We start from the raw sequence: 10,084 nt of genomic DNA on the forward strand, positions 1-10,084 counted from the left end.
ATATTGCTACAGGTAGAACCCAGGAGAGACCACGTCCACCTAGACAGGATCAGAATCAACAACAAATTCCTCAGCATGCACAACCTAGGTTAGCTCTGCAACAATTAGCTCCGCAACAGGGAGCTCCACAACAGACCATAGCACCACCACAAGCGCAGCCTATTGCTGCAACACAAGCAACAACACAACAGATGTATCAGTATGCACAAGCAGATTATCCCGATTATCAGCGATACTCATGAGATAGCCTAGAGAGGGAAGTTGGCTTACCCCTTTTTGAGGTTCCTGTAGACCAAGAGGGACCTTATGTACATAGTGAACTATTAGGGGAAGACAGAAAGTTTTTACTTGATACAGGGGCAAGCAGAACAACTATAAGACGCAGTGAAGTTCCAGGGGCACCCCTCTCAGGCTCACAGAATATTTCCCTTGGATTCTCAGGAAAACCTATAATAAATGACGTAACACAACCTCTTCCACTTACGATTGGTCCATTGACACGTACTACAGATTTATTGCTTACTAAATCATGTCCAGAAAACTTGTTAGGTATAAAAACATTGAAAGCTCTAGGAGCTATAATATGTTGTTCTCCGGAAGGAGTACGACTATTTCTACGTGACTTCAAAGGTCACTATGTGTCCAGAGACATGGATCACCGACTGCAGAATTTACCTACACATTTATGGGCACAAGGCCCCACTGATGTTGGTTGCATGAATATTACACCATATCGTGTCACACTAAAAACAGGAGTAATACTACCACGAATGCGACAATACAAGTTGCCACCCGATGCTGTTGTGGCTTTGCTGCAAATCATTGACGAGCTCATTGCACAAGGAGTGGTTGTCGAAACCGACTCCAATGTATGTAATTCCCCGATAATTCCGATTCTTAAAAGAACGGATCCAAAGGCACCACCAGTATATCGATTAGTTATTGATCTGCGCGAATTAAATAAATGTATTGTACCACAATACCCTGTGGTCCCAGATATCTCTTCATTACTAACAGCTATTGACTCAGAAGCAACGTTCTTCACTGTAATTGATCTCAAGAATGCTTTCTTTAGTGTCCCAATCGATCCGGAAAGTCAATATTTGTTCGGATTCAGTTTAAATGGACGAAGTTTTAAATTCACACGCGCACCTCAAGGATTTACAGAAAGCCCCAGCATCTATAGCCAAGCACTGAAACGAGAACTTGACAGTATCCACATGCCAGTTAACACTGCCTTGCTTCAATATGTCGATGATCTGCTGATCACCGCTCGAAGCGAACTTGAATGTGAAAAAGCGTCACTGACGGTTTTGAAATTTCTGGCCGACAAGGGGCACAAGGTGTCCCCTTCTAAGCTGCAATTCTGTGTCCAGCGAGTTGTTTACCTTGGACACTCGCTGTCCAAGGAGGGAAGGCAGCTTACACTCGACCGCATCCAGTTAATCGCTAACATGCCACCACCCAAGACACCAAAGGAGGTGCGGGCTTTTATAGGCCTCACTTCATACTGTAGGCAGTGGATCCCTCAATATGCATTTCTAGCAAAACCACTCATCCAGTTGACAACACAGGAGGCAGCCACATCGACTGTCCTCCCTTGGACTCAAGAACATACACACGCCTTTGAAAGCTTAAAGAAAGCTTTATGCCAAGCACCTGTTTTAGCAACACCATGTTACAGTAAACAGTTTACACTCTTTGTTACAGAACGCGAAGGTACTGCCTTGTCAGTACTCACTCAGGAACAAGCAGGATCACACAAACCATGTGCTTATTTCTCTAGTACACTAGATCCAGTAGCTCAGGCTCTTCCTGCGTGCCTGAAATCGGTGGCAGCAACAGCTTTAGCAATCAGACAAAGCGATGCCATAGTGTTAGGACATCAATTGACAGTACAAGTACCACATGCAGTAGAGGTTCTCTTGAACCGCACACAAACACAACACTTGACTATAGCGAGACTCACCGGTTACGAACTGACATTGTTTCAGCCACACATAGAAATCAGACGTTGTAATACGTTAAATCCTGCCACACTGTTACCAGTGGGCGGAACAGATCCATTGGCACATGATTGTGTCGAAATTATTACTATCACGACGAAACCCAGACAAGACTTGACAGATATCCCTTTGTCAGATCCAGACTTGACATTGTATGTAGATGGGTCATGTATGAGAACAAGTACAGGAGAGTTAGTGGCCGCTTACGCAGTCACAACAGACACTGAAGTCATTGAAACAAATCGTATTAACACTTTGTCAGCTCAAGCAGCAGAGCTCATCGCTCTGACACAAGCCTGTATTCAAGCCAAAAATAAGAAAGTCAACATATACACAGATTCACGTTATGCATTCGGAGTCGTCCATGACTTCGGCGTACTGTGGCGAGAGAGAGGTTATTTAACTTCTCACGGTGCCCACATCCAACACGGACCCCTCATTCAAGCCCTATTAGATGCGATTCATCTACCCACTGCAATATCGATTATGAAATGCAAAGCCCATACAAAAGTTACCGATATCATTTCTCAGGGTAATGACCTAGCTGACAGAACAGCTAAACAGACTGCTCAGAATCAGACTCTCACAACTGACATGACAAAGACAATAGTTCAGACACTAACACATTGCATGACAGTTAAGGATCCCGCCCTTGATGTAATTGACATACAGACACATGCTACACCAGAAGAAATAAAGAAATGGACTGAATTAGGAGGGATCCAAACGGATAAGGATGGATGACGAAGGAAAAATCTATATGGTTTCTTCCCGACTCTATGGTTCAAGTCATCATTAACACAATACATAGTCCAGCGCACCTAGGAGAAAAAGCTATGCTAGACAGCATTCAACACATTTGGTTCAACAAACACTTGCGAGCAGCAGCTAAACAAAAAGTTCGTACCTGTATGATATGTTGTCAGTTTAATCCAGGTAAAAGCATCCCCGTAGAGCAGGGTGGATTTCAACCTCCTAATCATGCTTTTGAAGTCCTCCAGATGGATTATATCCAGATGGAACGATGTCGAGGATTCAAATATGTTCTCGTGGTTGTCTGTGCTCTTTCCCGTTGGACAGAAGCGTACCCGGTTTCAGATTACACTGCTCCGACTACTGCCAAACAGTTAGTTCGAGAATTCTTCCCACGGTACGGTTTACCACGTGTTGTCTACTCAGATAACGGCCAGCCGTTCTCATCCGAACTAATGAAACACGTTTCCCTTTTGTTCGGCTACCAATGGAAATTCCACTGTGTCCGGCATCCCGAGGCCGCAGGTCTCGTGGAACGCCATAATCAAACTCTGAAAATTAGATTGTCCAAAATATGTAGGGAAAAAGGTGTCGACTGGATAGTAGCCTTACCAGTTGCGCTCTTTTACATGAGAATGGTAGCGCATTCTCGAACTGGGCTATCCCCGTACGAGGTGATCTTCGGTAGACCACCAAATATGTGGGGGACGCATATACCTCGCAAAATCACTGATGTTGACTGTAATATGCTGACAGATTACCTGGCTTCCTTGATGTCTGCACTACAATCTTGTCGTTCACAGGTAACCGCAGCTTTTCCCGATAATACTGAGGTGAAGCCCCATGACGTGGTTCCTGGTGACCTGGTTTTGGTCAGGAATTTCGACCGGAAGACCCAACTGGATCCTAGGTGGAAGTCGCCTAAGTTGGTTCTACTGACTACAAGGACTGCCGTGAAGATTGAGGGTCGCAAAGGGTGGTTGCACTCGAGTCATATCAAGAAATTTTATGGACCACCATCCAGTGTGAATACTCAACCCTGTATTCCCTCACAGACAGACTCAAAGCTCCCCTTGGTTGAGAAATCAAAACCAGAACTTTATAAACTAAAATTGAGGTCTAGTAAGTCAGACAATTTGATTGTTTAAGTCCTCTCCAAGGTGAATCGGTTGAATTTGTCTCTGACATGTATCCTCTAGACCGGAATAGAGAAAGAAATCAGCGAATGCAGCTGAAAAAGCATGCGTATTGTAAATCACTTCGTAGTCACTGCACAGTAACATTATTAATTTTGTTTTTTCTAAATCTTCTGATCATTATTTTTAGCATACTATTGCATATGTATTACCCTATTCTTAAACGTGCTTACAATATAACTGCAGAACATTCTTTTAGCGAATTTCCTCCGCATGAGCTGTCCTATAGATTTGCGCTGCGCAACAACACATTCATTAGTATGTTACATCATTCCCATCAGACCAGCAATGCCACAAATTGTTGGATATGTGGCCGACTCCCTCCCTATCAGAACTATAAGGGAGTTTTGCCCCTCTTTCCCTATCCGTTCACACACAATGGCTCCTGTGGAGCATGGTTTAGTTTGATTAATTCCCTAGATTCAAATTCCGCAGTTTATCAAGACAACTGGGTTTGGGGAAACCTGAACCTAGTTTTACTTAAAGTCTGCTACCCTAACAAGGAGGGACTTCCCAAAAGAACAGGAACTGATCTAGAAAATGAAGTATATGGATTAGGTAATTTTACACTTAACCTCATGATCCTGAACGTTGAATCTGAAGCTACACCAATCTTGTCTGCCATGTCAGTATTCCCAGTAAAAGGGGAATTATGTATAAGAAAGAATGGTTCCATACACATGGGCCATAGTAAATGCACCACTGTAATAAAATTCAGTGATCAAGGCAAGTCTACATTTAGAGCTTCCCATCATTCCTACTTCATATGTGGCCAGACCGCATATATATGTCTACCTCTAGATTGGGATGGTACTTGTTACATAGCATTCCTTCTGCCACCTGTTTTCCTAGCTCCTCCAGATTATCATAGAAATACCCATTTAGTACACAATAGACAACAGAGAGATCTCCCAATTGTCGATTACACTGAAACAGCATGGGAAAAATACACAGATTTCAATAAAGGATTCTTTCCCTATATAGGTACAGTCACTAATAGTAAGCTGATACGTAGATTAACCAGAACCCTTGAAGCAGTAGTGAACGAGACTATTTCCGCTTTAGGCAATTTAACAGAAGAGCAGTCTGCTATGCGGATTGTTGTGCTTCAAAATCGTCTTGTCCTTGACGTCATCCTGGCCGATAGGGGCGGAGCTTGTAGGGTCATCGGATCAAGTTGTTGCATTTTCATACCAGAAAATTCGCCGTCAGTATATAAAGCCATAACCCGCCTTCATAAGATTATAAGCCAGATACACCAGAGTCCAGGCACCTGGACTTGGTCCGGTTGGTTCTGGGGCGTGTTGTCAGCCTGGGGATGGAGAATCCTATCCTTCCTAGGTATTGGCTTTCTCATACTATTAAGTTGCTGCTTATGTCTACAATGCGGGCCAGCGATTTGTGGTCTGTGTGCCACATCGTGTATCCCACATCCACGTTTTCATTCAAGATCCCGGAAGAAGAAAGAAGAACAAATGATGCTATATGAACAGATCGATGGATTGATGAAGATCGATATCTCCTGAGGGTCCGTAGGGGACAAGGAGGGAATGAGGAAATATGAATTTTGTGATCAGTTATGTCCCCTATCGTAGACCCCAACGGCTCCATGTACATGCTATAAGTACATGTATGTTCCCTCCTGCTCCAGTTTTGAAGACGCAAATATATGTGCGTCCACCGTCAACATGTCCTCTTTCAGATCCGCCATGAATGGGTCAGATATTCCATTCCTAAGTATGAAAGGCCACCGACTTTATGTGGTTCACTTTCCACATTTTACAGATTCAGGCGAGTAGGCCCTGAATTCTGTCATCAAGCCTTTTCCTGCCTTCTGCCTCTGAAAGCTCCAGTCTGAGCCTGCATCTGTATCCATGAACTTTGTCCTATTCCCTGCGCGGCTAACGGTGCCTGATCCAGCCTATCGCCTGCCAAAAACTGTATTTCACCTTCAAGATTATCTCCTCCGCTCCTCATCCGATGCATTCCTGTCTAGCAGTTTAGGTAAACATTCCTCCAGCTACCGTGCAAAGGGGCCAGGCCTCGCTGTCCTCATGCAAGTAATTCATAGCCCCGTTACCATGGAATATTCCTACCCCCTCGCATCTAGTGTAGACACTTAGACGCTTGTACACGCACTAACCGTCAGTATAGAATAGATTCTATCCTAGAGACCTTTCCTTTTGGATAACACAGTTCTTTAAACATAGGATATTAGATATGATTTGGGATTAGGTTGACATAACCCCAGACTTCTGTCTCCACATGTAGAGCTAAATGTCAAGTCCCCTTCACCCTCTAGTTGCACGTCAATCACACGTCATGCGGCTGCGCGCGCATCTCTGCCAAATATTTCTGCTGACATTGCAGGATTCTTCTGTGGATCCACCCACTTGTGACATCATGTTTAATGACGTATTTTAGTTACACCCATGTATACGCCTCTATTAGTTACGTATGCACAGTTTATCTGTATTATCAGCTGTTACGCCTCTTGCATCTGTTTCACTGTAATGCATTTTCTATAAAACTGCTTATCTGTCAATAATATATGCCCTTCCTTCCTGAACTTTCGTGGTGATGGAATAGAATGCCTACAATTCGAATTGTATTCCTTTGTATAGGAATAAAGCCTTTTAAAACCTCTAATACCACGGATTCTGCCTCTTATTTTTACTGAGTTATTCTCACTAAGACTTTACCGCATAAAAATAGTACCGGTAACGAAATATTTACCACACTTCTTAGGGACTAAAAATATATGGCTTAAAAATCATTCTGGGTGCAACAAACAGGTTTCTATATTCCACTTCTAGAGCAATTCCTTCATCTCCAAAGAAATAATTCCATTCCAGGAAAAATGAATTGGAGTTGGAAAATTAGTCAGAAATGGATTGGTACAGAATCTATATAAACCCCTGGACTGTTTGAAGAACCCAAGGATCACTTTAAATAGCATTGTTTTGGGGCAAAAATGCCAAACCTGTCCCCGGCTTTCAAAAGGTGGAAAGAAAGTACTCATTACCTGACCTCCCCCTTCCCTTGCTTGACCTGCACTAAAGCCAAAACATCCTCCCCCTTCTTTGTGGGGAAAAATAATGGTCTAGTGCAGAGGTCTTCAAACTTTTTAATGCCGAGACCCCCTTATCAAACTTTTTTAAGCGTAAGGATCCCCTCTGCCAAAAATTTCTAGAACCTGGTACTCCCATCAACAAAACCATAAGCGCCCCCAATTCCCACAGCAAATACATTTTATGGTGGGGAAATCATATTAAACAGTGTTTATAAAACCAAAGATCAGTGAGCGTGGGGGCGTGGTCCAAGGTGTAGCTAAATACAAAGGATCTAATTTATGAGGAATTGGCATAGGGCAGCGCCACAATGTCTTCTTGCTGCGCTGCCCTACGTAAATTGGCTAAAAAAGGTCATCAATCAAAAGTTGCATTGGTAAAAAATCTTAATAAGACGCTTATGGAAGCACCACTTTTTGCTTTCAAGAAGGATAAAAGCATTTCCAATCAGATAGTGCGAGCAGCACTTCCAAAACCCAAAACAGCTACCCTTCGTGATTATGTGGGTCTCCCTCCAGTGAAAGGTCACCACAAATGTGGAACTTGCATATGTTGTGAATCAACATTGGAAGGTGACTTGTTCACCCATAATGCAATTCATTGGAAGCACGAGATGTTTTCTAATTGCAAGTCTAAGAATGTAGTGTATGGGATTCTGTGCCCGTGTATGAATTTATACATAGGGAAGACCAATCAAGAAGTACGTAATAGAATCTCACAGCACAAATCTAGAATTCGAAAGAATGTACAAACGGCTCCATTAGTGAACCACTGGCAGACAAACACACACACAGAAAAACATTTAAAATGGACTGTCATCTCAAAGGTCGAACAGGATCTTAGAGGTGGAGATCTGGATGTGAAATTAACGGAACGCGAAGCAATGCTAATTATCAGATTTAATACAGCCGTCAATGGGCTAAATGAACTTTCGCAAATTTACAAACTATAAGTAATATCGAGTCGCCCACATGTTTCATGACCTATAAATTACGCAAAGTCTAATACTGCGAGGAGTCAACTGCACAGTCGATATTCATATTTACATATTATTACAGTTTAGCGCAAGTCATTTGCCGCATGAATTGTCAGGATTAACAAATCATGTAAAACATCCGATTAACTTTTGTACGAGGTCAACCTCAACTACAATTACCAGAATTCCAGAGTTGGTGATGCAATCACCCTCGCGTTCAAAATAGGCTCCGCCCCTTAACGTTAGAGATTCGATCCGGAGGCTAACTGCCAAACAAACTAACCCGGTTGCAAATTTGATATTGCAATTTGAGGTAAGGACCGCGCCAATCTTGCAACTGCGGGAAATAGTTTGGTCCAGCAGCTTGCATAATCGCCATGTCTTTTAAAACAACAAGAGCTAAATGTAGTATTTCGTCTGTTCTTCTTCAGAAAGACGCCGAACGCCATTGGCATCCCCGCAATTATTTTCAAGCGGACAACAGACAAAATACAAGGTAGTTTAAACTACGGTTATACATGCTCGGCTCAAACGTTATTTGGTTGTGCAAAATGTCAATGCTAGGAGCCACGTTAAACTGTTACATCAGTAACGCAGCCCCTCTTTTTCATAGTAAAACGCTGTCACGCCATCGTGGGTGCTATAACTTTCATTTTCCGAGCGGAAATACGGACATCTAACAAGGTACTTGCCATTTTTTACAAACATAGTATTGCGAACCACATCAATGTTGTAGCCAATACTATTTGCAACTGTTTCCCTGCCACTATTGAGTTTCTGTTAGCAAAAGACAAACACTCATTGTCTTCATATTTACGTATATATAAGTGAGGTCTCACATTGACTTTACAATTGAATGGATGAGACTGTGACGGAATGATTGTTTTCTAGGTGCGACATTTTGGAGAGACTGATTCGCTCTTTGGTCGGCTGAACATTGAGCATCTGGAAAGGTAAGGGTTTTTGAACAGTTGAGGTCAGCAGAGTCAGGGGTCCTTAAGGCCAATTACTAAGATAAGGATATTTCTTCTTTTTGTCTTTCAGCTGTTTTGGTCCTGATGAGAATCCCCAAAATTTTGGAGGGATTCGAAACGCGTAGACCATTGTGGTTATGGCCAATCAAAGATCAAAATTGCATATGTTTTTGATTTAGAGAAATCGTTTTATTTGATGGCCTTGCATACTATTGAAATAAGCTGTCTCTTGGCATTTTTGTTGTAAATTTGTGAGGTATTATGTAGGTCTGACAAGTGTGTGTATGGATAGAGTGAGTGATGTTTTGAATCAAGTTAGGATACATGTGGTCATGAGAGTCTGTTTAAGTGTGGTTTGAATGTAAATACATACGTGTTGTTATCTGTTAGGATAAAAATATGTTTTACAAAAAAGTGAAAGATGTTTTGTGGTGTTCAAATCTTTTTTTATGAATTGATATAAAAAAAATACATTGGAATAGGCGGTTGTTGTGTCATTGTTTTTTTCAATGAGCGTCTAAAAGAATTTTGATGTATCAGCAGCATTGGCATTCTTACTGATTTTTGACTACGTAAATGTCAGCGGGCTGAAATGCACCATATTTATAAAATATGGTGCATTCCTGTCCTTTCCCCTTGCTTTGGCGCAAAAATTGTTGCCAGGCACCAACATGGGCAGGATTGCTTTTTAGCAGGAAGTGTCACTTTCCTTCACAAAAACAATCCAGAGAGCCATTTTCCTCCTTCTATGGGAGCTGCAGAAAGCAGCACACAAATGAAAAGAGGAAAAAACGAGGGGAAATAAAAACATTTCTCCTCGTTACGCCTCCCCCGGGGAGGCGTACAATTTTGGCGCTGCCCCAGCATTACATGATTTTGTAAATATGGGGCTGCATCAAAATCCATGGGAAACCACATTCAACGCCTATGGAACACCTCCTTGACGCAGAGTAAGGCAATGCAGTGACTTGCTACGCTTTGCCATGCTTCATATCTATGAGGCCATACAAAGCCATGTAGGGATACTCTGTGCTGCCTCATAGGTATGGTTGAAACGCTTGTGCTGCCGGAGAGTCAAACAAAATGTTTTAGGTCTTTCACTTTCAGG

At 42.4% G+C, this 10,084-nt stretch overlaps 1 long non-coding RNA gene across 1 annotated transcript; it reads left to right on the forward strand.

Moving 5' to 3' along the window:
• The first annotated feature begins 8,196 nt into the window (after positions 1 to 8,196).
• On the forward strand, positions 8,197 to 9,460 carry LOC146863940 (uncharacterized). Its single transcript, XR_014976591.1, has 5 exons — positions 8,197 to 8,315; positions 8,434 to 8,498; positions 8,616 to 8,686; positions 8,894 to 8,955; positions 9,047 to 9,460. It is a non-coding gene; the product is annotated as an uncharacterized LOC146863940 (long non-coding RNA).
• Positions 9,461 to 10,084: the final 624 nt, after the last annotated feature.

Source organism: Triturus cristatus, chromosome 2_1 (genome assembly GCF_964204655.1).
Source record: "Triturus cristatus chromosome 2_1, aTriCri1.1, whole genome shotgun sequence".
Classification (NCBI taxonomy): Eukaryota; Metazoa; Chordata; class Amphibia; order Caudata; family Salamandridae; genus Triturus; species Triturus cristatus.